This window comes from Pezoporus flaviventris, unplaced genomic scaffold (genome assembly GCF_033815535.1).
Source record: "Pezoporus flaviventris isolate CSIRO_AGI_PZ_B2104156 unplaced genomic scaffold, CSIRO_AGI_Pfla_v1 ptg000002l, whole genome shotgun sequence".
NCBI lineage: Eukaryota > Metazoa > Chordata > Aves > Psittaciformes > Psittacidae > Pezoporus > Pezoporus flaviventris.
Window position 1 is genome coordinate 69248262 of NW_026892550.1, and position 19831 is coordinate 69268092.

The following is a 19831-nucleotide window of genomic DNA, read 5'->3' on the forward strand; positions in this document are numbered from 1 at the left end:
TGAATTAACTTTGTGGAGGTGATACATGAATGACAGCAGACAATGCCAAGTATCTCAAATAACAGAACCAGCTACAAAGCTGGTTTGTTTGTTTGTTTTTTTTATCTGAAGACCTGTATCTGTGTCATGGTTTAAGCCCATCCAGTAATTCAGAACCAGGCAGCCTATTACTTACTTCTCCCCTTTCCCTGCTCTGCCCACTCCCTCCCCCCCCCCCCCCCCCCCCCCCCCAGCTCCTGGAGGGGGAGAGAAGAGAATCAAAAGAATGCAACTCTCACAGGTTGAGATAAGAACAGTCCAGTAACTAAGGTATAACACAAATCACTGCTGCTACCACCAATGATAATAATGATAAGGGAAATAACAAGGGAAAGAATACAGTTGCTCATCACCTCCTGACCGAAACCCAGCCCAACCCGAGCAGTGATCTGGGCTTTCCAGGTAACTCCCCCAATTTATATACTGGGCATGATGTGGTGTGATGGGGAATACCTCTTTGGCTCATTTGGGTCAGGTGTCCTGTCTCTGCTTCCTCCCTGCTTCCCCTGCCCTCCCTCACTGGCAGAGCATGAGACTGAAAAAGTCCTTGATTGGAGTAAACATTACTTAGCAACAACCAAAAACATTGGTGTATTATCAGCACTGTTCTCAGACTAAAGTTGAAACCAGAGCACTGCACCAGCTACTAAAGAGAAAAATAACTGCTACAGCTGAACCCAGCACAGTGCTGGATCACAGTAGAACTTACTTTCAAAAGCACTTCCGGTTTCAAGCTACTTTCAGTTACTACCCTTTCATTGTCTGACATTTGTTAAAACCCATGTGTCCTGGGTTTAACAGTAGCAGTCATTTTTCTCCTTCTTGGTAGCTGGTGCAGTGCTGTGTTTTGACTTTCAGCCTGGGAACAGTGCTGATAACACTGATGTTTTCAGTTGTTGCTAAGTAATGTTTACTCTGACCAAGGACTTTGTGAGGCTCATGCTCTGCCAAGGAGGAGGGGAAGCTGGGAGGAAGCAGAGACAGGACACCTGACCTAAGCTGACCAAAGGGGTATTCCGTACCACAGCACGTCATGCCCAGGGTGTAACTGGAGAGTTACCTGGAAGGGCTAGGACTGCAGGGTTGGAGGAGGTATCGGTCAGTGCTTGTTTGGGCTGGGGGGGGGGGTGTGTGTGAGTTAAGGGTCGGCTGATGCTGAGGTGTTGTATTCTCTTCCCTTGTTATTTCCTTTATCATTATTATCATTGGTGGTAGCAGTAGTGATTTGTGTTATACCTTAGTTACTGAACTGTTCTTATCTCAACCTGTGGGAGTTGCATTCTTTTCGATTCTCCTCTCTGTCCCTCCGGGAGCAGGGGAAGGGAAAGAAGGGGGGAAGTGAGTGAATGAGCTGTCTGGCTGGGTTTAAACTTCAACACCATGTCCATAAAGGACACCACCACTGACTCAATACCTTCTGCAGTTACTAGGACAAGCCAGAGTTTGTACATACAGCTCAGCAGACATCCTCCTTGTGTATGTCTACCTTAAGAGTCTGCACAATTAACATTTTTTTTAATATGATAAATGCTAACAGTTTGGGAGCAATTCCCTTAAATAATGACAATTGCATGAGGAATTAAAGCAAAATGTAACAAAAAATTTCCTTCAGCTAATTGAGAACTTCTTAATTATGCTCATTTTACTTGGAAAAAAGGTAACAAATAACATTAAGTTCTTATATACAGTATATAAAGGACAAGTGATACACATTCAATTAAATTTCAGATTAGAATAGGCTACTTTATATATCAAATCTACTGAAAAATTTAATCAGTTACATTTAATGACTTTAAATTACTAAAAACAGTGGCTCATACTGTCATGCAATCAAGACTCCCTTCACCATTAAACTCCTCATATATTTCTGGTCTAACAGAAAATTGTACACATAACTGAAAATAAAAAAGATAAGAACATTACAATGTATTTATCCAGTACTATACTGACATTTTTAATGTAGTTCATTAATAACTGGTTTCTCCTCTTAAAGTAGTTATTTCACTGAACTAACATTGAAAGTATTGCGGGTGCTAACTCACAATGACTCTCCTTGCAGAGTCTCATGCTCTTCTTCTGTGTTGAGAGCTCCAACCGGAAAACACACTTCTCAAAGGCAGATTTTACAAAGTAGCAGGACGGAAAGTACACTGCAGTTGGATGTATAAAAACCCCCACAGACAGTGGAGAAATGAAAAATGTTGCAAGCAAGTGCCAGCTTGTTTCAGTGCTTCCTCCCCACCCTTTTCCCAGTGGAGGTGCAGAGCTGTGTGCAGCCTAGAGACAGCCAGGTAGCCTCTCATGGCACAGAACAGTTTCCTGATCACAGACCATTAGCACCAGGGACCATGAGCATATGGTTTATCGAAGTCACTATGGCTCTGTCAGGTTCCTGAAACCAAAGAATGAAAATCTTTGGCATGGCAGAACCAACTTCCTCTTAGCTTAATAATTCCAGTCAGTCATGCCTGTCAGGGTCTGACTGGAGAAAACCTCAGTTCCAGACCCTGTTTCAGTTCATGATCCCAAGAGTGAAATTAAGACGCAAACGAGGTCAAGCACCAGAAGTGATCAGTTGGCTTATTATGAAGGGACAATTATTATAAAAAAGGGAAATTATTGCAATAAAGGGGACAGTGACAGATTGGAAAAAAGGTAGCAAATGAAGCAAGGATTCAGGGTGCAGAGACAGAGAGAGCGCTCATCACCACCATGAATCCATCAGTGTCCCGGGGATCCATTGTCATCATCGTTGGTGGTGGGAGTTCTTCAGGGTTCAGAGTTGGTATTGGAACAGAGTGTCCCCCAAGAGTCCATCAGAAGTGGGTGTCCCCATGGAAGCATTCTTCTGGAGTTCCCTTGAAGGTACCTCATGGGTTGAGTCTTGTGGAGTTGGCCTCATGGTGATGTCTCATGGAGGGTGTCCCTCAGGGTCCATAGTAGTCATTGGTGGAGAGTGTCCTCATGGAGGTGTCCTTCTGCAGTCATCCTCATGGCATTGGCTGCCTGGAGCTGTTCCTCTTGGTGATACATCTCTTGATGATTACCTTTTCCCCTTTTGTAAAGAGTTGGGGAGGAGTACCTCTGCTCTTCATGTCACGTATTACATGTTCCTGGTGGACCAGTTTCCCTGGTCTTGCAGCCAGCTCTTCGACTGCACATCTCGAGGTAATGGACTGAAGAGTCTTAGCTCTTTCCCACTCATCTCTCAGGCAACGAGTGGTGGAGTCCCAGTTCAGCTCCTCACACCCTTCTCCCAGGCAATGGATATTGGAGTCTTATCTCAACTTCTCCCATCCATCTCCGAGACAAAAGATAGGTGAATTTCCATCTCAGCTTCTCAGACCAGTCTTTGAGACAATGGACAGTGGAGTCTGATTTCAAATCAGTCTCTCACAGTACCATACATGGTTTTACTTGAATTTCTAGAAACGTTGCAATGGCTGATCTTCAGGGGTGAGGGTGGGTATCGGTCGACAAGTGGTGAGCAATAGTATTGTGTGTCACTTGTGTTTATTGTTGTTGTTGTGTTTTTTTTTTCCCCTTTTTAATTTTATATTCTCTCCCCTTGTTATTTCTCTTATCATTATCATTTTTGGTGATAGCAGTAGTGGTTTTGTATTATACCTTAATTACTGGACTGTTCTTATCTCAACCTCAACATGTGGGAGTTACATTGCTTCGATTCTCCTCCCCATCTCTCAGGGAGCAGCCACCAGGAGAAAGAAGAGGGGGGGATTGAACAAGTGTACGTGTGGTGTTGAGTTACTGGCTGGGCTTAAACAACGACAGCTTCATTTCACTGATCATCTGCTGTAGACTCTAAGAAAATACATTCTGTAACGGTCTGAACAGTAGCAGAATTTTTATCAAGGATAGTGTACCAGACTGGAATGAGCTTAGGTTTTGTCAGAAAAAGATAATACTAATTTCACACTTTCATAAGCCAAATGTAAATTAATGCACTTCAAATCTGACTACATGCAGCTCCAAATCACATCAGTATGTGCACACATATACATGTACACACAGCACATACAACAGTATCCTTCTGTAAAGAGAAATACTATTTTTCAAGTCCAAGAGATAAATAAAAGCATTATCAAATCCTTCTTACACAGAATGACCATCACCAACATCATGGTTACAACAACCAAGACTACACTGCCCTTCTGAGCAGGTAAGAAATACAGTCTGCTGTACTTTACTGCAAAAACTAAATTCTTTCTCCCCAGGTATTGATTCTCCCCAACATACTGATTTTTTTTGAGGTCTCATTATCAGCAGGTAAAAAAGCTCCACACAGTGGATGATTTACCCTCTCAAGGATGCATCAGTTATCCAGAAGAAATATATTCATTATTCTGTATCATTACCTGTAGTTCCTAGATTTGTATGTAGTATCAGATAACTACAGTACTGTTTTAAAGAAATGCATTAAGCAAATAACTGTACAACTAACCTGAATGCCCACCCTTGAAGTGTCATGCATTCTAACCCTACTACCTAGAGCAGCTGACCTTTCAATTTGCTTGCTCAGTCCCTAAGAAAGGAGCAGCCAGTATACATTGCTCATCGGCCAGTTATTAACCCAGAAATACTTTTTTAGTTCCGCTAAATAGTTAGTTTGCATAGTAAGTCTCACAGTTAAAACTCCTTCTAGAAAACTTTCTACCTAGCTTAGCAGTCAAGTAGGAAGTGTCACAAGTCTAGTAAACTTGTGCCAAATGACCTTAATCTTAATACAGCATTGGTGCATAAAGCTCCCAGTGGTCAACCTGTATGGTCCAGGTTTGCACTCTATAGCACCCATTTGGCTATCTGTACCTCTGCAATACATGTCCCACTCACGTCTGCCAGCTTCTAACAGTTAAGTCTTGGATAGTCAGAACTACCCATTGGTGCAGTTACTTAATGCTTAGATTTGTATTCTGGCTGCCAGACAAATCTCTCAGACATTCAGTCTGATAGTATATTTTAATGCTGGCATGAAATGAGCTTACCAAATGATAGTTAGATACAAGATATCTCCTCATTAGTCCATTAATTGCCTGGGACTTTTTCAAGGCAAGAGTATTCATAGGTAACAAAGTCTGGAGGAGGGCCACAAAGATGATCAGGTGTTGCAGAATGACTCTAAGAGCAGGACCATAGAGTTCTGGACGACTGTGCAAGCAAGGCAGGGGGTGGCCCCCCACAGGTGGCTTTGGAAGAGCCAAAAGAGGAAGATTTCTCAAGCTCCCTGGCAATCAGTCAGTCACCCCTCACAGCCAAAAAGTGTTTCCCAACTTACAGAGGGAAACTGCTGTGCTTCAGTGCGTGCCCATGGCATGGCCTCTGGTCCTGACAATGAGCACCACTGGAAAGAGCCTAGCTCTGTCTAATCTGCTCCCTCCCTTGAAGTTTTAGACACATTACTGTAAGATCCCCTGAAGCCTTCTCTTCCCTAGGCTAAACAGGCCCAGTTCCCCCAGCCTTTCCTTGTAGGAGAGATGCTCTAGACCCTTCATCCTCTTCGAGGCCTCTTCTGCTTTTCTTTACAAATGCTGCCAAAGGGGTGTCCAGAATGTGCTCATAATCAGCTCAGAAGGGTCAAGACATCCCCTGAGAAAATGGGCTTGGAAGGGTCTCTGTCTCTCCCTGTCTTTCCCACACAACGCCAGTGCCAGCATGTCCAGGTCACTTGTGCGCTGGCACTTGCTTGGTGCTCTCAGCCTGCTCTGGGCCCCCAGGCACCATGGAGCTGGGTGTTCCCATCAGAAGCACAGAGGTGGCTGCTGAGAAAGTGGGTGCCTCCTTGGCCACAGTGGGGAGCAGAAAGGACCTGCACTTGTCCTGACTTGCCAGGAGAGCCTGGCCGTTCTCACTGTTCCTCCAGGCCACAGAAAGTCCCAGCCCTTCCAAGGAAGCAGGACTAGGTTGCCCAGGATACCAGCCTCCCCATTCCATGAGCAGCCCTATGGCCTGCCGCCAGGCAGTCCTGCAGCATGGCTCTTACCCTCCAAAACGTCACACAGGTAGTGATTGAGGTCTTCCGCCAACTCATCAGTGCCTCTCTGTGAACCACCCTTCCAGATACAGTGCTCTGTCAAAGAGGTGAAATCTGTAACAGAGACACCCAGAAATCAGGAAATGAATGCCCTGGGGACCAAAGGACCTGGCAGCCAGTTCCACACTGGCCAGCCGGGGTGCCCAGCCCGGCACCTTCCCATGCCCCAACACAGTGTGGGTTGCAGCAGTGCTTAACCACCCATGATAGCCCATCCTTTTTGGGAATCCCAGCAGAAGACCTCAGCATTCATTATGGCCACTCACTATCAGCAGCAGGGGCAGGGCTCCAAAGGGCCTGGTGTGTGCCAGAATGGCTCACGTTCCTCGATGTCACAGTTGCTCCTCCCTGCGCACCCTACCTGAAATATCTGCAAAGAGCAGCACTCCGTGGACTGCCTGAAAGCTGGTCCCGAGGTAGTCGCTAGAAACAAGGCTGGGGAGAAAAGCTGCTGCTTTGTCCAGCTCTGAGCTGCAACGTTTCCTCTCCCAGGAAGAAGACGCCATCTGCACCCTGTGGTGTCCGGGGTACCTCAGGATCATCTGCTGTGCCCAGCTGGGAGAAGAAATATGACCCCAGTGCGCCATGTGAGGTGCCTGCATGTGGGGCAACTGTCCCTCTGCCCACAGGGTGGCCACAGTCACTGGCAGTGGCCTCCTCAGTAGGTCTTTGCTTCCCTGTCAGCTCTCCGCACACATCACAATGAGCTGACAGTGACATTCTCTGCGGGTCATCACCTTTGGAACTGCTGCCCCGTGGCCGAGGCTTCCTCCTTGACACTGGGCCACTGGCTGGAGGTGGCCAGCACCACCCCATTGCTTGGGGACAGCACCCAAGGGAGGCACATGCAGACCTGCTGCAGTGCCTTGCACACACAGCTGTTTGAGAGCACTGCTCCTTCCCGACAGCGGAATAGCTTGTCACCGTTTTCCCAGTAGTCTTGCCCGCTTCTTTTTCCAGTGCTCCCTTGCTGCTGCAGCAAAGGGAAGGGACAGTGCTCTCTGGTCTGGAGACAGGAGGGGGAGAGGGACTGGGAACCCTTGCTGGGCTGTATCTGAAGAGCACCAGGCAGCATGCAGTGGGCCACCCAGAAGTCCAGGACAGACTCCAAAATGGTGGGCATGTTATCTGGCAATGGAAGTAGTTAAGATTTTGTAAAGGGCTATGTGTATGAAAGCTTGGGGATGTTGAGTTTACACTTGCAGGTAGCAAGGAAAAATGTTTCCTTACTGTCCTGGGTCCAGCAGCAGCCGTCATTTTTCTCCTTCTTAGTAGCTGGTGCAGTGCTGTGTTTTTGACTTTAGCCTCGGAACGACGCTGATAACACCGATGTTTTTAGTTGTTGCTAAGTAATGTTTAGTCTGACCAAGGACTTTCTGAGTCTCATGCTCTGCCAGGGAGGAGGGGAAGCCAGGAGGAAGCAGAGACAGGACAGCTGACCCAGGGGAACAGAACAGGGGTGAGCAAGTGGCCCCGTGGTCCTTAGCTGCCGGCTGGGTTGAAACCATGACACATCTCCAGTGCAGACTTCCCTCCTGCCTCTCAAGGGGCTCCATGATGTTGGCTCCACGACACAGGCTCAAAATGCCAAAATTAATATTTATGGGGTAGAAGAAGGTGAATCCCATTGGTTGCAGATGCTGTCCCTACGTTAATATTTTTTTTCCTCCCCATAAAATCTAGTCTTTAGGTGCTGTTGCAGAATGACTCTAAGAGCAGGACCATAGAGTTCTGGAGGACTGTGCAAGCAAGGCAGGGGGTGGCCCCCACAGGTGGCCGGAGATCGGACCTGGGAGGAGAATGTGGAGGAAGCTGTGGGGGGGCTAACCAATACTGTTGTGCCAAGAAGGACTGGCTGAATACCACTCCTATATATATGTGAACTGCGTCACAAATAAAGCAGAAGCTGCTTATCACCCATATTGGGTTAGCGTGTCTGCTTTTCCTCGCCGCTTACAAATGGCGCCCGAACAGGGACGCAGACTACAGGGCCCTGGTCGCTGGGGACCCGGATTACAGGGCTCCGACTAGCGGGGACCCGGAATACAGGGCCCCGACTAGCAGGGACCCGGGATACAGGGCCCCGGTCGACGGGGACCCGGATACGGGGACCCGGATACAGGGCCCCGGTCGACGGGGACCCAGATACAGGGCCCCGACTAGCGGGGACCCGGGATACAGGGCCCCGACTAGCGGGGACCCAGATACAGGGCCCCGGTCGACGGGGACCCGGATACAGGGCCCCGACTAGCGGGGACCCGGATACAGGGCCCCGACTAGCGGGGACCCGGATACAGGGCCCCGGTTTAACGGGGACCCGGATACACGGCCCCGCTCGACGGGGACCCGGAACGGCGAGTGAGCGGCGCCGGCGGCAGTGGCCGGGAAGCGCGGGCAATGCTGCTGCGGTGGCGTGACGGACCCGGGTGCTCGGACTAACCGAAAGGAATCCGCCGCTGGGGCGAACCAGACACTGCTGCGTCGGGAGGCCGATCCGGAGACCGAGGTTACAGGACGACCCAGAAGAAGATGATCCGGAAAAGGCTGGCCATGAAAATGGACCGAGAGGTAGCCCTGGACTTATTACAGTGCTTTTTATAAGAGCGGGGAACTGAGCCCTGAACTTTTTACAGTGCTTTTTATAAAGCGGGGAATTGAGCCTGAGACTCTAAAGCAGCTAGCAGGTCTAGCGGCTAGGGAAGGCTAAGGGATTTTTTTTGCAGATCCTAATACAATATTTGAGGAGAGTGAGTGGCGAAAGTTTGGTGATGAACTATATGACTCAGTGCTTAATGATTATAAAAAGGCAAAGAAACTCGGTAAACCACGGAGGGAAGTAATGAACTGTATAAAAAGATACAAGGCAGAAAAGAAAACTGCCGCGGTAGCAACGGAGAAACTAGGAACAGACGTCCCCGGTCGGTTGAAACCGGGGGAAGATTACAACTCGTTCCCCCCCCCCAACTCGCGGGAGCACAGGGTTTCCCCCCACCCCCCACCCCCACCCCCTTCCTTTTCTCCCCTTCCATCAGAAGGTGCCGCGGAGGAGGTGCAACCCCCTGCTCCCCCACCACCCCAGTTCCGAAAGTAGGGACTTTGAAAAGGACAGAGAAAGTATATTAGAAGGTATACGTATGATAAATGCCGAGGAATCCGAAAGAAAGAGGGCGGTGCCTCGGCGCCGGATCGATTGCGGCGCCACTTTGAAGCACGCAGTAGAAAATAGGGATCATGCGCGAGCGGGAGATTTAAAGGAACCGCGAGCCTCTCCAACCCACTATGCCCTAGAGTGAAAAAATTTTTAACTCAGTCACGGAGGAGCCAGGTCTGCAGATGGCTACATACCGAACGAGATACATCTGATAAGAAAGACACAGCTGCGAGCAACGGAGACCCCGAGTTCGGCGCAGGATCAGCCCCCGAATCCCCTGAATCCGAGCCAGATTTATATCCTCTGCTTCCAGACCCTGACTCTTCGTCTCCCGGGTGGGTCTGCTCAGACTTACTGGCCCTGGAGACGCTCAGTTGTAACAATGGATAATCAAAGAGGTGAACATTACTGGGGAATTTTCTGCAATGGGCATCTTTGCATATCCTGTGTTTACTACACAGCAGGGGGCTAAAGAGTGGGAAGCTCTTGATCTCAAAATAGTTAAGGAGGCCTGACAAACAGTGACCACGTATGCGTTACAATCCTCTTATACTCAAGCTATATATGTTATGATTTTTTCTTGCAACTGACAGGGGGAGCCCATACAGTTTCTCTGTGATACTCATGTACTAGAAGTTGGTAAATATAAGTATGTCCAGGTTTCTATCAACCCTTGGAGACCTCTGTAGATACTGCTGGCCACTTCTTCCAGCACAGGCTGGCCACCTGTGTCGGAATGAGTGTGCATTTTGGTCAGTATAAAAGCCCAAGCCTCATACGATGTGGGGGAGGCAGAGCCTCTGCGGGGACGCCCGCTAAGGTTGAGCCTGCCACCTCGCACTGCAGTGATGCTTCTCGGAGCTGGTTTGCTGTTAGTCTCCACAGGGTCCTTGTGCCACGTTCTGTACGTGGGACTGTAGTGGGAGTAATGATGGCTTTTGCAGGGACTTAAAAAGAGGGGGGGAGGGAGAGAGAGTAATGATGCTGCACTTAACCTGTTTAACCCGTCTACTTCTCAAGAACTGAAGAACTGATAACCTGGGGGAGGGGGTATATTGGTGTCCTCCTGCCTACAGGTCCATGGTGACTGCCTGCAAAGTTTGTCAAGCCTTGCCATGAGCTGGACAGACGAATGGATAAACCTGATGCCTCAGCTACAGGAGCTGACCGTGATTACCCCAAGCAGAATGAGATAGAGGAAGAGAAAGAACAAATAACTGCAAAACATCACTTGGGGGCAACTGAAAAGTAACATCCTGAATATGTGTGCTTGTAAAATAGCTATTATTAGAGGTTGTGATTTTGTGTATAAAACCACCTGTATTTACTAGCTAGTTGCTAATAAGAAACTGCACCTTGTATTGTATAGATTTGTCACTTGTAAAAGAGATGTTAGAGTATGGAAATTTGCAGTAGCTGCTAGAAAATGCTAAGGCAAAAGCTAGAAAAATTTTAATACAATGGTAGTGTTATAAAGCAGGTGATGGAACAAATTTAAGAGGGGGGGAGAATTCCACTGGTAAGAAATTTCTTTGGCTAGTCCCTCACTGCCATCAGCATCTTCAACATGCTGCTGCACCCTGTAACAGTTACTCTGCTAATGTAAATGTGTGTGTGCCTTGCTGTAGTAGCAACTTGTTACTGGATGAAGCAGGTGAAACTGTGCATTGACAACAAGGTGCAAGGACTGAGGCTGACCAAATGCCTGCTACCACAATCAAGGGCAAGACTGGGTTGGCTTCTGTGTTTGCCACCAAGAAGAACCTTTAGCTCCGCTGTTGGCTGCAACCCAGCAGGCGTGGAGCGGTGGGGACACATGCCATGCCAGACCTTGATGTGAAGGATCAGAGAGCCATACAGCAGAAAAAAGGGGCAGGCCCAGGCAGCCTCTAGTTGGCATATGTTGGAAATATAATCTAGCCCGGATCCCCTGCTCAAGTAGGGCCACCCAAACCATATATAAAACATAAAGGGGGAAGATGTGGAGATGGTGTTCTCACAGGAGAATGCATAAGTGGTACATAAACTTTGAATAGTCCTGAAAGATACAGCAAGGCCATGGGAGGCCCGAAGAAGCTTAAGCAAGCAAGATAAGAGGCTGGAATTCACCAAGTTAATGAGAACTGTGGACTGTTGGCAAGCTTTCAAGGTTGAGTTCTCACAGCTGTGTTTAAGCAATTATATGTTAGTCACTAAGGGTCTTCAAAACATGTATCCAATCATAATATGCCAAATCACTGTAAGTGCTTCAGCTCAACTGAGCAGACTGGGTTGCTGAGTTGCTAAGCAGACAATTCTACATCGTAGGCAATTCCCGATTTGTTTTAATGTTGACTCTGTAAGACATGCAACACTGCAGAACCTTTTGTTGTTGGAACAGGGACATGGATGTGAAGAGTCTGATGGAATGTCTTGTATGAGTCTCTCTGATTATGTTAATTCGATGCACGCACAGCTGAGAACCCTGGCTCAGCTTACCCAGCAATAGTAAATGAGCAATATCCTAAGAATAACTAGATGGTTGTCTTCACGGGGCATTACAGGTTGAGTCAGACACTGCTGTTTAAAAGTATTGCACTTATGTATCATGATTAGGTTAATCATCGTAGCTATTAGACTTGTTTATAGTTGTGTGATAAAACAGGTGAACAGAATAACCCATAATGCCTTGCTTGCACAAAGAAAAAGGGGGGAATTGTTGCAGAATGACTCTAAGAGCAGGACCATAGAGTTCTGGAGGACTGTGCAAGCAAGGCAGGGGGTGGCCCCCACAGGTGGTCGGAGACCGGACCTGGGAGGACAATGTGGAGGAAGCTGTGGGGGGGCTAACCAATACTGTTGCGCCAAGAAGGAGTGGCTGAATACCACTCCTATATATGTGTGAACTGCGTCACAAATAAGGTAGAAGTTGCTTATCACCCATATTGGGTTGGCCTGTCTGATTCTCCTCGCCGCTTACAAGGTGCCACCAGTTCATTTCCCCAGTTAATTCTTGAATCCTCATGAAAAATAACGTAGTAAAGCTGGGATAACCCCAGGAGTGGAGGAGCAGGCTTGCCTGTGCTACACGTTCCCTGCATTGAGGGTCTGTTCTGCTGCAGGTCTGATGCTGCCAGGATCAAATGCAATCATTAGGCATGTTTCATAGGATTGACCAGGAAGAGTCATTCCTGCGTGAGAGGCCAGGCCGGGACCTTGTTGAGAGCCACAGAGTGGCTGGCACATGCCCTTTGTACCTGGGGGGACGTTACTGGGGTCCATTTGGGGGCGTTTCTCTCTCCAACCACAGCCAACACCAACCAATGCCACTCATCTTCACTGCTGGAACCCCACCAAGGTCGAGCTGATCCAGTGCCGAAAAAACATCAGGGCTCAGAGCTGTTTAATGCAGAGGGGAGAAGGAGATGAACCCCAAGCAGTGGCTCTTACACAAGAAGTAATCAACTCTGCAGCGATGCCTTGCACTATTTTCTGTTTTGCTCTGTCCCAGAGCACTTAAATCAATCCAGTTTAGTCTCACTGCTTCTCAGGTTAAAAATCCCCCCTAAGACAAAATCTTCCAGCTTTCAGAGGGGGAAAATCTGGGAAATGACCCCTCCAGGATACATTCACACTGACCTAAATGAGGTTAAAGCCGCCTGCTGAAGCAAGAAAGTGCAGGCATATCACGCAGTGCACTGATTGATTACTATTAAGACCACACAGACATGGATATTTTCCTTCCCGCTTCTCCCAGATCACTTTGCCAGGATCCCAGTGGCACCCAACAGCCAGACCACGCACATAAAACCGACAAATGAGACTCTTCATCAGTATGGTGTGCTGGGTTCAGCAGTAGCAGTCATTTTCATCCTTCTTACTAGCTGGTGCAGTGCTGTGTTTTTGACTTTAGTCTGAGAATAATGCGGTAACACACCGGTGTTTTTAGCTGTTGCTAAGACACCTCATGCCATCAAGGCAGAGATGTAACATACAGATGGGCTCGTGATCAAGGGGTGAACTTAACAATGGACACTATTGCCAAGGTTATTCATGAGTGTGAAACGTGCTGCAGTTAAGCAAGCCAAGCGGTTAAAGCCTCTTTGGTATGGAGGACGATGGCTGAAGTACAAATATGGGGAGGCCTGGCAGATTGATTGTATCACACTCCCACCAACCCGCCAAGGCAAGCACCATGTGCTTACCGTGGTGGAAGCAACCACCGGATGGCTGGAGACACACGCCGTGCCCCACGCCACTGCCCGGAACACTATCCTGGGCCTTGAGAAACAGATTTTGTGGTGACACAGCACCCCACAGAGAATTGAGTCAGACAATGGGACTCATTTCTGGAATAACCTTATAGACGCTTGGGCCAAAGAGCATGGCATTGAGTGGGTATATCACATCCCCTACCATGCACCAGCCTCTGGGAAATCGAACGGTACGATGTTAAAAACTACACTGAGAGGAATGGGTGGTGGGACTTTCAAGCATTGGGATACACACTTACCAAAGGCCACCTGGTTGGTCAACACCAGAGGATCTGCCAACAGGGCTGGCCCAGCCCAGTCAGAACTTTCACATACTGTAGAAGGGGATAAAGTTCCTGTGGTGCACATGAAGAATTTGCTGGAGAAGACGGTCTGGGTTATTCCTGCTTCAGGTAAAGGCAGACCCACTCGTGGGACTGCTTTTGCTCAGGGACCTGGATATACTTGGTGGGTGATGGAGGAAAATGGGGAATTCCCGTGTGTACCTCAAGGAGATTCAGTCTGGGGGGAAAACAGCCAATGAACTCAATTATATGCTGTTGCCTGGTATATAACACTTTTATAGCCCATCAGCTGGATGCCCATCCCCACCACTCTGGGCTTTGAAAAGAAGAAATGTGCTGTCATGATCATCAGTGGAGAATAAAGTCATGGGAAAAGCCAGCAGCAGCAGCAGAACTCTCCTCACGTCACCATCAACTGACCCTGACTTCCCTCCGACCATCATCCCAACAAGGAATGAACTTTGACAAAACCAGGTGAGCTCAGGGGAAGCAGGGGGAGGAAGAAGGGAGGGGAAAGAGCGAGCGGCTGTGTGGTTCTGGGTTACAGGCTCAGCTTAAACCACGAAATACGGTTATTACAGTGAAGGATGATGGAACGGGCTAACACTCAAACCGGGATGGAGGAATGCCCTAAACTGAACCTAAATAATTTCCTTAAAAATCATAAAGAAACAAACTGGGGAAGTTGAAGGGGGAGAGAGCAAGGCGGGGGGGAGGGGGGGGGGGGGGAACCCCAAAGGTATGAAAATAGCTTGGGTGCTAAAGGGGATCCTGCTGAGCCACAAGACCCACCCATTCCTCCCTCTGAACATACTTTCTTGGTGTTTTACCGGCTACTGCGAGGTAACAGCTGTCTGGGGAAGCAATATTCACCCTTCATGTGGGAAAAATGGAACTCTATCAATAATCAAGGTAACTGCAGCCTGCAAAATGCACAGGGAAGAGGCAAGGCCAGTCATGCTGTGCTTGAAGCTTCCCTGAAGCTGTTTGTTCAGGTCAGCTCTTCCATCCGCTTTGTCTTTCCCTCAAACCCAGGTTTCAAGCCCCTTCCCCAGTTACCCCCAAAACCACCCCACGCCACCGTCTCCCACTCAAACCTTCCCCTTCCACTGTTCCACAGGTTCCCAAAACCTTTATTTCACACACAGCCCTTTCCACCCACTTCCGCAGCCCCACACACTCTCCTCAGGGAGAGGCACCCTCCCCACACCGCAGCTCTGAACCTCTGCAGCCACCTACAGGGCTGGGAGCAGCATTTTCGTTACGGGAAACCCCTCTCATTTGGAGCTAATGTAGACCTGCAGGCTCCTGGAAATCTGGGAGCAGTGTTTCCCTCAGGAGCCCCCATCACCTCAACCCCTCTCTCGTCCGGGACAGCCTTTCCGTTGTTTCCACCTTCTTTCTGCACCTCAGCCCCGGGGCATCCCCTCAGACCACTCCAGGGGGCGGAAATACCATCTCAGATTCAACTTTTCCATTTTACATCTCGCTCAGGAGGCTTGTTGTCCTGAAGTTACCCTCAAGTTTTGCTGCGGCTGGAAATGAAACCACCTGTAAGTGGCCATAAAGCTGCCAGCGGCATGGACCAGCACCCTTCCGGCAACGAGACAACCCGTCCTTTGGAGAGACAGCTCTCTCGACGCCCCAGAGCCCAAGGCTGGTATGAGCGTGGCTCTCTTACCAGGATCCCTGCCCAGCTGCAGAGGACTGGATGTGGCTGGGCTGGATATCACATTGGGACTCCCACCCTCAGCCACTGACACGTGCTCCCACTGTACCTGGCAAAGGAAGGTGGCTCTGGTAAGCTCCTCCAGGAGCTGAAACCACAGCCCTGAGCACAGTGAGCACGCAGCTTTTGCTCTTCATGTCACAGAATCATAGTATCCCAGACTGGTTTGGGTTACAAGCGACCTTAAAGCTCATCCAGTCCCAACCCCCTGCCACGGGCAGGGTCACCTTCCACTAGAGCAGGTTGCTCCAAGCCCTGACGAGCCTGGCCTTGAGCACTGCCAGCGATAGGGGAGCCACAGCTTCTCCAGAAGAAAGGACCTCAGCTCATGGCCAGGGAAAAGGCCACATCGCCCAAGGCCTGGCTCAGCCGGTAACTTGTACAGGTGCTGCTGGGGCCAGCCAAGTGCTCGGTTGGAGTCTCATGGCCCTCGCACCCCAGCCCATCCGCAGCGGGGCGGAAAGCCGCAAGTGGCTGGGGCTCCAGGCGAGGTTCAGTGCTCAAGGCGGTGGAGCTGGCCCCTCGCAGCAGTCTAAATGCACCAAACAGCTTGCCTGTGCTCCTGACTGTGAGGATGGAAGGCACGGACCCAGAGGTTCCTCCTTCCCGTGGTATCTGACAGTTTCGATACATTCCAACCCCCACAGTTCCCCCTTCTTGTTTTAGCAATGCAGTACATACGTGTCTCTCAAAAGCTTGGGATAACATTTGCTGCATGCATTGTAACAAACAAGGTATAACACATATGATGGCAAAGAGGACAAGCAAAAAGATCAATCCTCCTTTAACCAAAGTCAATAGCCACCCAGTTATACCCCAGCCGGAAAAAAAGTGATGATAACCAGTCGGCATCATCTTCCCTTAACTTCATCACACTGTCTTTCAACTTGCAGATACTTTCGTGTATGGATTCTGAATGGTCTGATAAATTCAGGCAACACATCCCTTCCAAAATTTCACACCCATGTCCATGCACCAAGAGGAGAAAATCGACTGCTGCCCTATTTTGCAAAGTCGCATGCCTGATAGGGTCGATATTAGTGAGCAAAGCAGAGAGAGCAGATGCTGTAGCACTAGTTTGTTTAGCAAGCCAACATCCTAACTTATTCAGTGTTGTTAAAGCTCGAGCACTAGCTACTCCGGGCACTAAAAAGGAAGTAGCTATTATTTCACCTGGGTTCCAAACATTCACTTTGTCATCACAGCTCCGTTGAAAAGCATGCGTTGACCTTCCAGAACACAATCCTGGCTTATTTATTATCATAGTGTTATTAGGGATAAACATGCCTAAGGTCCCCACTGCACACGGGCCGTCCTTTATATGGGATGGCACCCCTTGCCAGGCCCAATCTTGTGGCAACTGAGGCATGGACTCGGTTTCTGGCTACAAACAAAATCCCTTATTGAGTGAGCTTACGGGTTTTTATAGTATTATGCCTAGCGGTGAGTAGCAGTTAGTTCCTTTGGTACTTTTCCATCACAAAACAATCTTATTGATCATGCACTCTTTCAGCCAATCACATTACTGTCCACACACCTTTGCTTGAGTACTTATTTCTAAACATAGTTCTTTGCTATCACTACTCATTACAATCCCACTTCCCCTTGACTACACATTACCTTGTCTTAAGCATCCTCCTGTTTTCAAATTTACGGTCCTCCGAAATTCTCTTGCTGCTCTCTCTTCGGTTCCACCCGATGTTCTTTCTCCGGTTCCTCCCGACTTGCCCCGTTCACTTCTTCCAAGGTTCGTGGCTGATAAGAGTCCAGATGTCCAGGCTGTCATACAGGTCTCCTGGCACAGCTTCTTGGGCAGATTTCCCTACATCTCCCCCTTCTTTATAAACTAACAAAACATTGTTGACAGATTTAGTGATGAAACGATTTACAGAAGCAGTTAACCAAGGAAGTGTGACTAAAATACAGAGAGATTTTTACACAGGTTAATGCGATTTTAATAATGTTTTTCAAGCATACACTGATGCCCTATTCTGACAGTAAACTTTCTAGCCAATTCCAGCTACTGTCCACTCGCAGCTTCTGAACTCCGGCCTTTACGTTCTGCATTGCCTCATGGCCAGACTCGGAATGATTAGACAGGTTCATGTAGTACATTCTGTCAAAGTCTTTACAACCATGTCCTTGAGCTAATAGCAAAAAATCTATGGCAGCTCTATTTTGAAGCGTAGCATGACTGACTGAATCGTTACGCTAACAGACCACTGCTGTGGGTGAAGAACCTCCGGGGCAGAGGCTGGGTTTCCCCCCGCCTCTCACTGGGAGGAGTGGACTCCCCGCCGCCCTGCAGCGCGCATCTTGGCGGGCGCAGCGCGCCATCTTGCCGAGCGCTGCGCGCACGCGCGCCTGTCGGAACACACACAGGCGAGAGGTGGGCGAGCAGCGCAGGCCTCTGCCCGTGGGCAGACAATGGGGGCAGCCCGCCGGCTCTTGCTGCTCCTGCCGCCGCCGTGCGAGTGAGTGAGGCGGTGGCAACGCGGAGGTGGAGGCGGCACGCCCGTGCTCTGCAGCTTCTTGTCCCGCCGCCACCAGGCGCAGCCCCTCGCCGGAGGAAAGCCGCCGCCGCTGCCTCCGCCCGGTTCTCGCGGGAGCGCCATTTTCCTTCCCGTCGCTTCGCCTCGTGACGGACGGGATATGTAGCATTCAGATTTTGGGGCAGGTTTACATCACCTTGATTTTCTGCTGCTTTTTTAATGTTTCTCCACATGTCATGCGCTGCGTCTACCTGAGCCGGGCAGGGCCAGGCAAACACTGGTGATGGCTCTGGGATGGGCAGCGAGTGCTGCTGACAGCAGCCCCAGAGCACCCAGAGCAACAGGAGAAGCCTCGCTCGACCCTGCAGACCTCGCAGCGTGCGCAGCAGGACCCCAGGCACGAGCCAGGCTGGCCTCGCCACACGCGACGTCACAAGGGGGGGTCAGTGCACCCTGTGCCCTGGAACCGGCAGATCCCGCTGCAGCCGCCCTCCGCAGGGTCCTGCTGACCCCAAAGAGAAGGCCCCGGCCCCCAGGACTCTCCCAGCCCTGCAAGAGGCCGCACAGCGGCAGCACTAGCAGTGCTCCACTGACTCTGGAGCGAAGGAGATCAACAAATGCACACGTTCAAGAAGTTCCAAGGAAGGCCGTAGGGCATCTGGGCTGTACCAGTAACACGTGGGTGAGGTGAGACACTTCACTTGGACTGAGGATGGGAAATGTACAGTGTATACACCAGATGGACATGTCAGTGAAGCTGTACCTGTCAGTCTGAGGACCCTTTTTACCATCAGGTGACTACCACTGCTGGTAAAAAGTACTGGAAGTTGCTCATTTCCCTGCCTCCAGGTGTGAACTTCCACCTCATGGCTCTTCTAACTTGTTAAGACTTGGATGATATTGAATGCTTGCAAAGGATTTAATCCAGGGAGCCACTGGATTTGTTTAAATGAGACCACTGGGCTGAAGATAGTATTCATAGTATTACGTGAAAACTAATACATGCTTTTATATAATAGACTTCTATAATGCAACAGGATTTTAAAAGCTCTTTTAAAATGACTGCACTTGGCTGGAAAATCCTTGCGAAAAGAGGTAGATAATTTTAAAATCAATTTAAACAATAAGTAAAATGGAAAAAAAAACAACAAAAACCCAACAAAAACCAACCAAGCCCAGCAAATACTCCCAAATAAATGCCTACTTCTCCTGTCCTTTCCCTTCTCTGTCCTGCTCCTTTTGATGCAGCCCAGGATATGGTTTGCTTTCTGGGCTGTGAGCGCACACTGAAGCCGGCTCAGGTTCAGTTTCTCATTGACCAAATGCTCAAAAGGAACATGACCAGCAGGTCAAAGGAGGGGATCCTGCCCCTCTACTCTGCTCTCATGAGACCTCACTTGGAGTATTGTGTGCAGTTCCGGTGTCCTCAACATAAAAAGGACATGGAACTGTTGGAACAAGTCCAGAGGAGGGCCACGAGGATGATCAGGGGACTGGAGCACCTCCCGTATGAAGACAGGCTGAGAAAGTTGGGGCTGTTCAGCCTGGAGAAGAGAAGGCTGCGTGGAGACCTCATAGCAGCCTTCCAGTATCTGAACGGGGGCTATAGGGATGCTGGGGATGGACTCTTCATTAGGGACGCAACAAAAACCAACCAAGCCCAGCAAATACTCCCAAGTAACTGCCTGCTTCTCCTGTCCTTTCCCTTCTGTGTCCTGGGAGATATTTACAGATCCTGTAACAATAAAAGGATTTAATCTGAATGCGAAGGGACACATGAATATTTAATAATTTGTATGTATTGCTTCTTACGGTACTACAAATATTTGGAGAG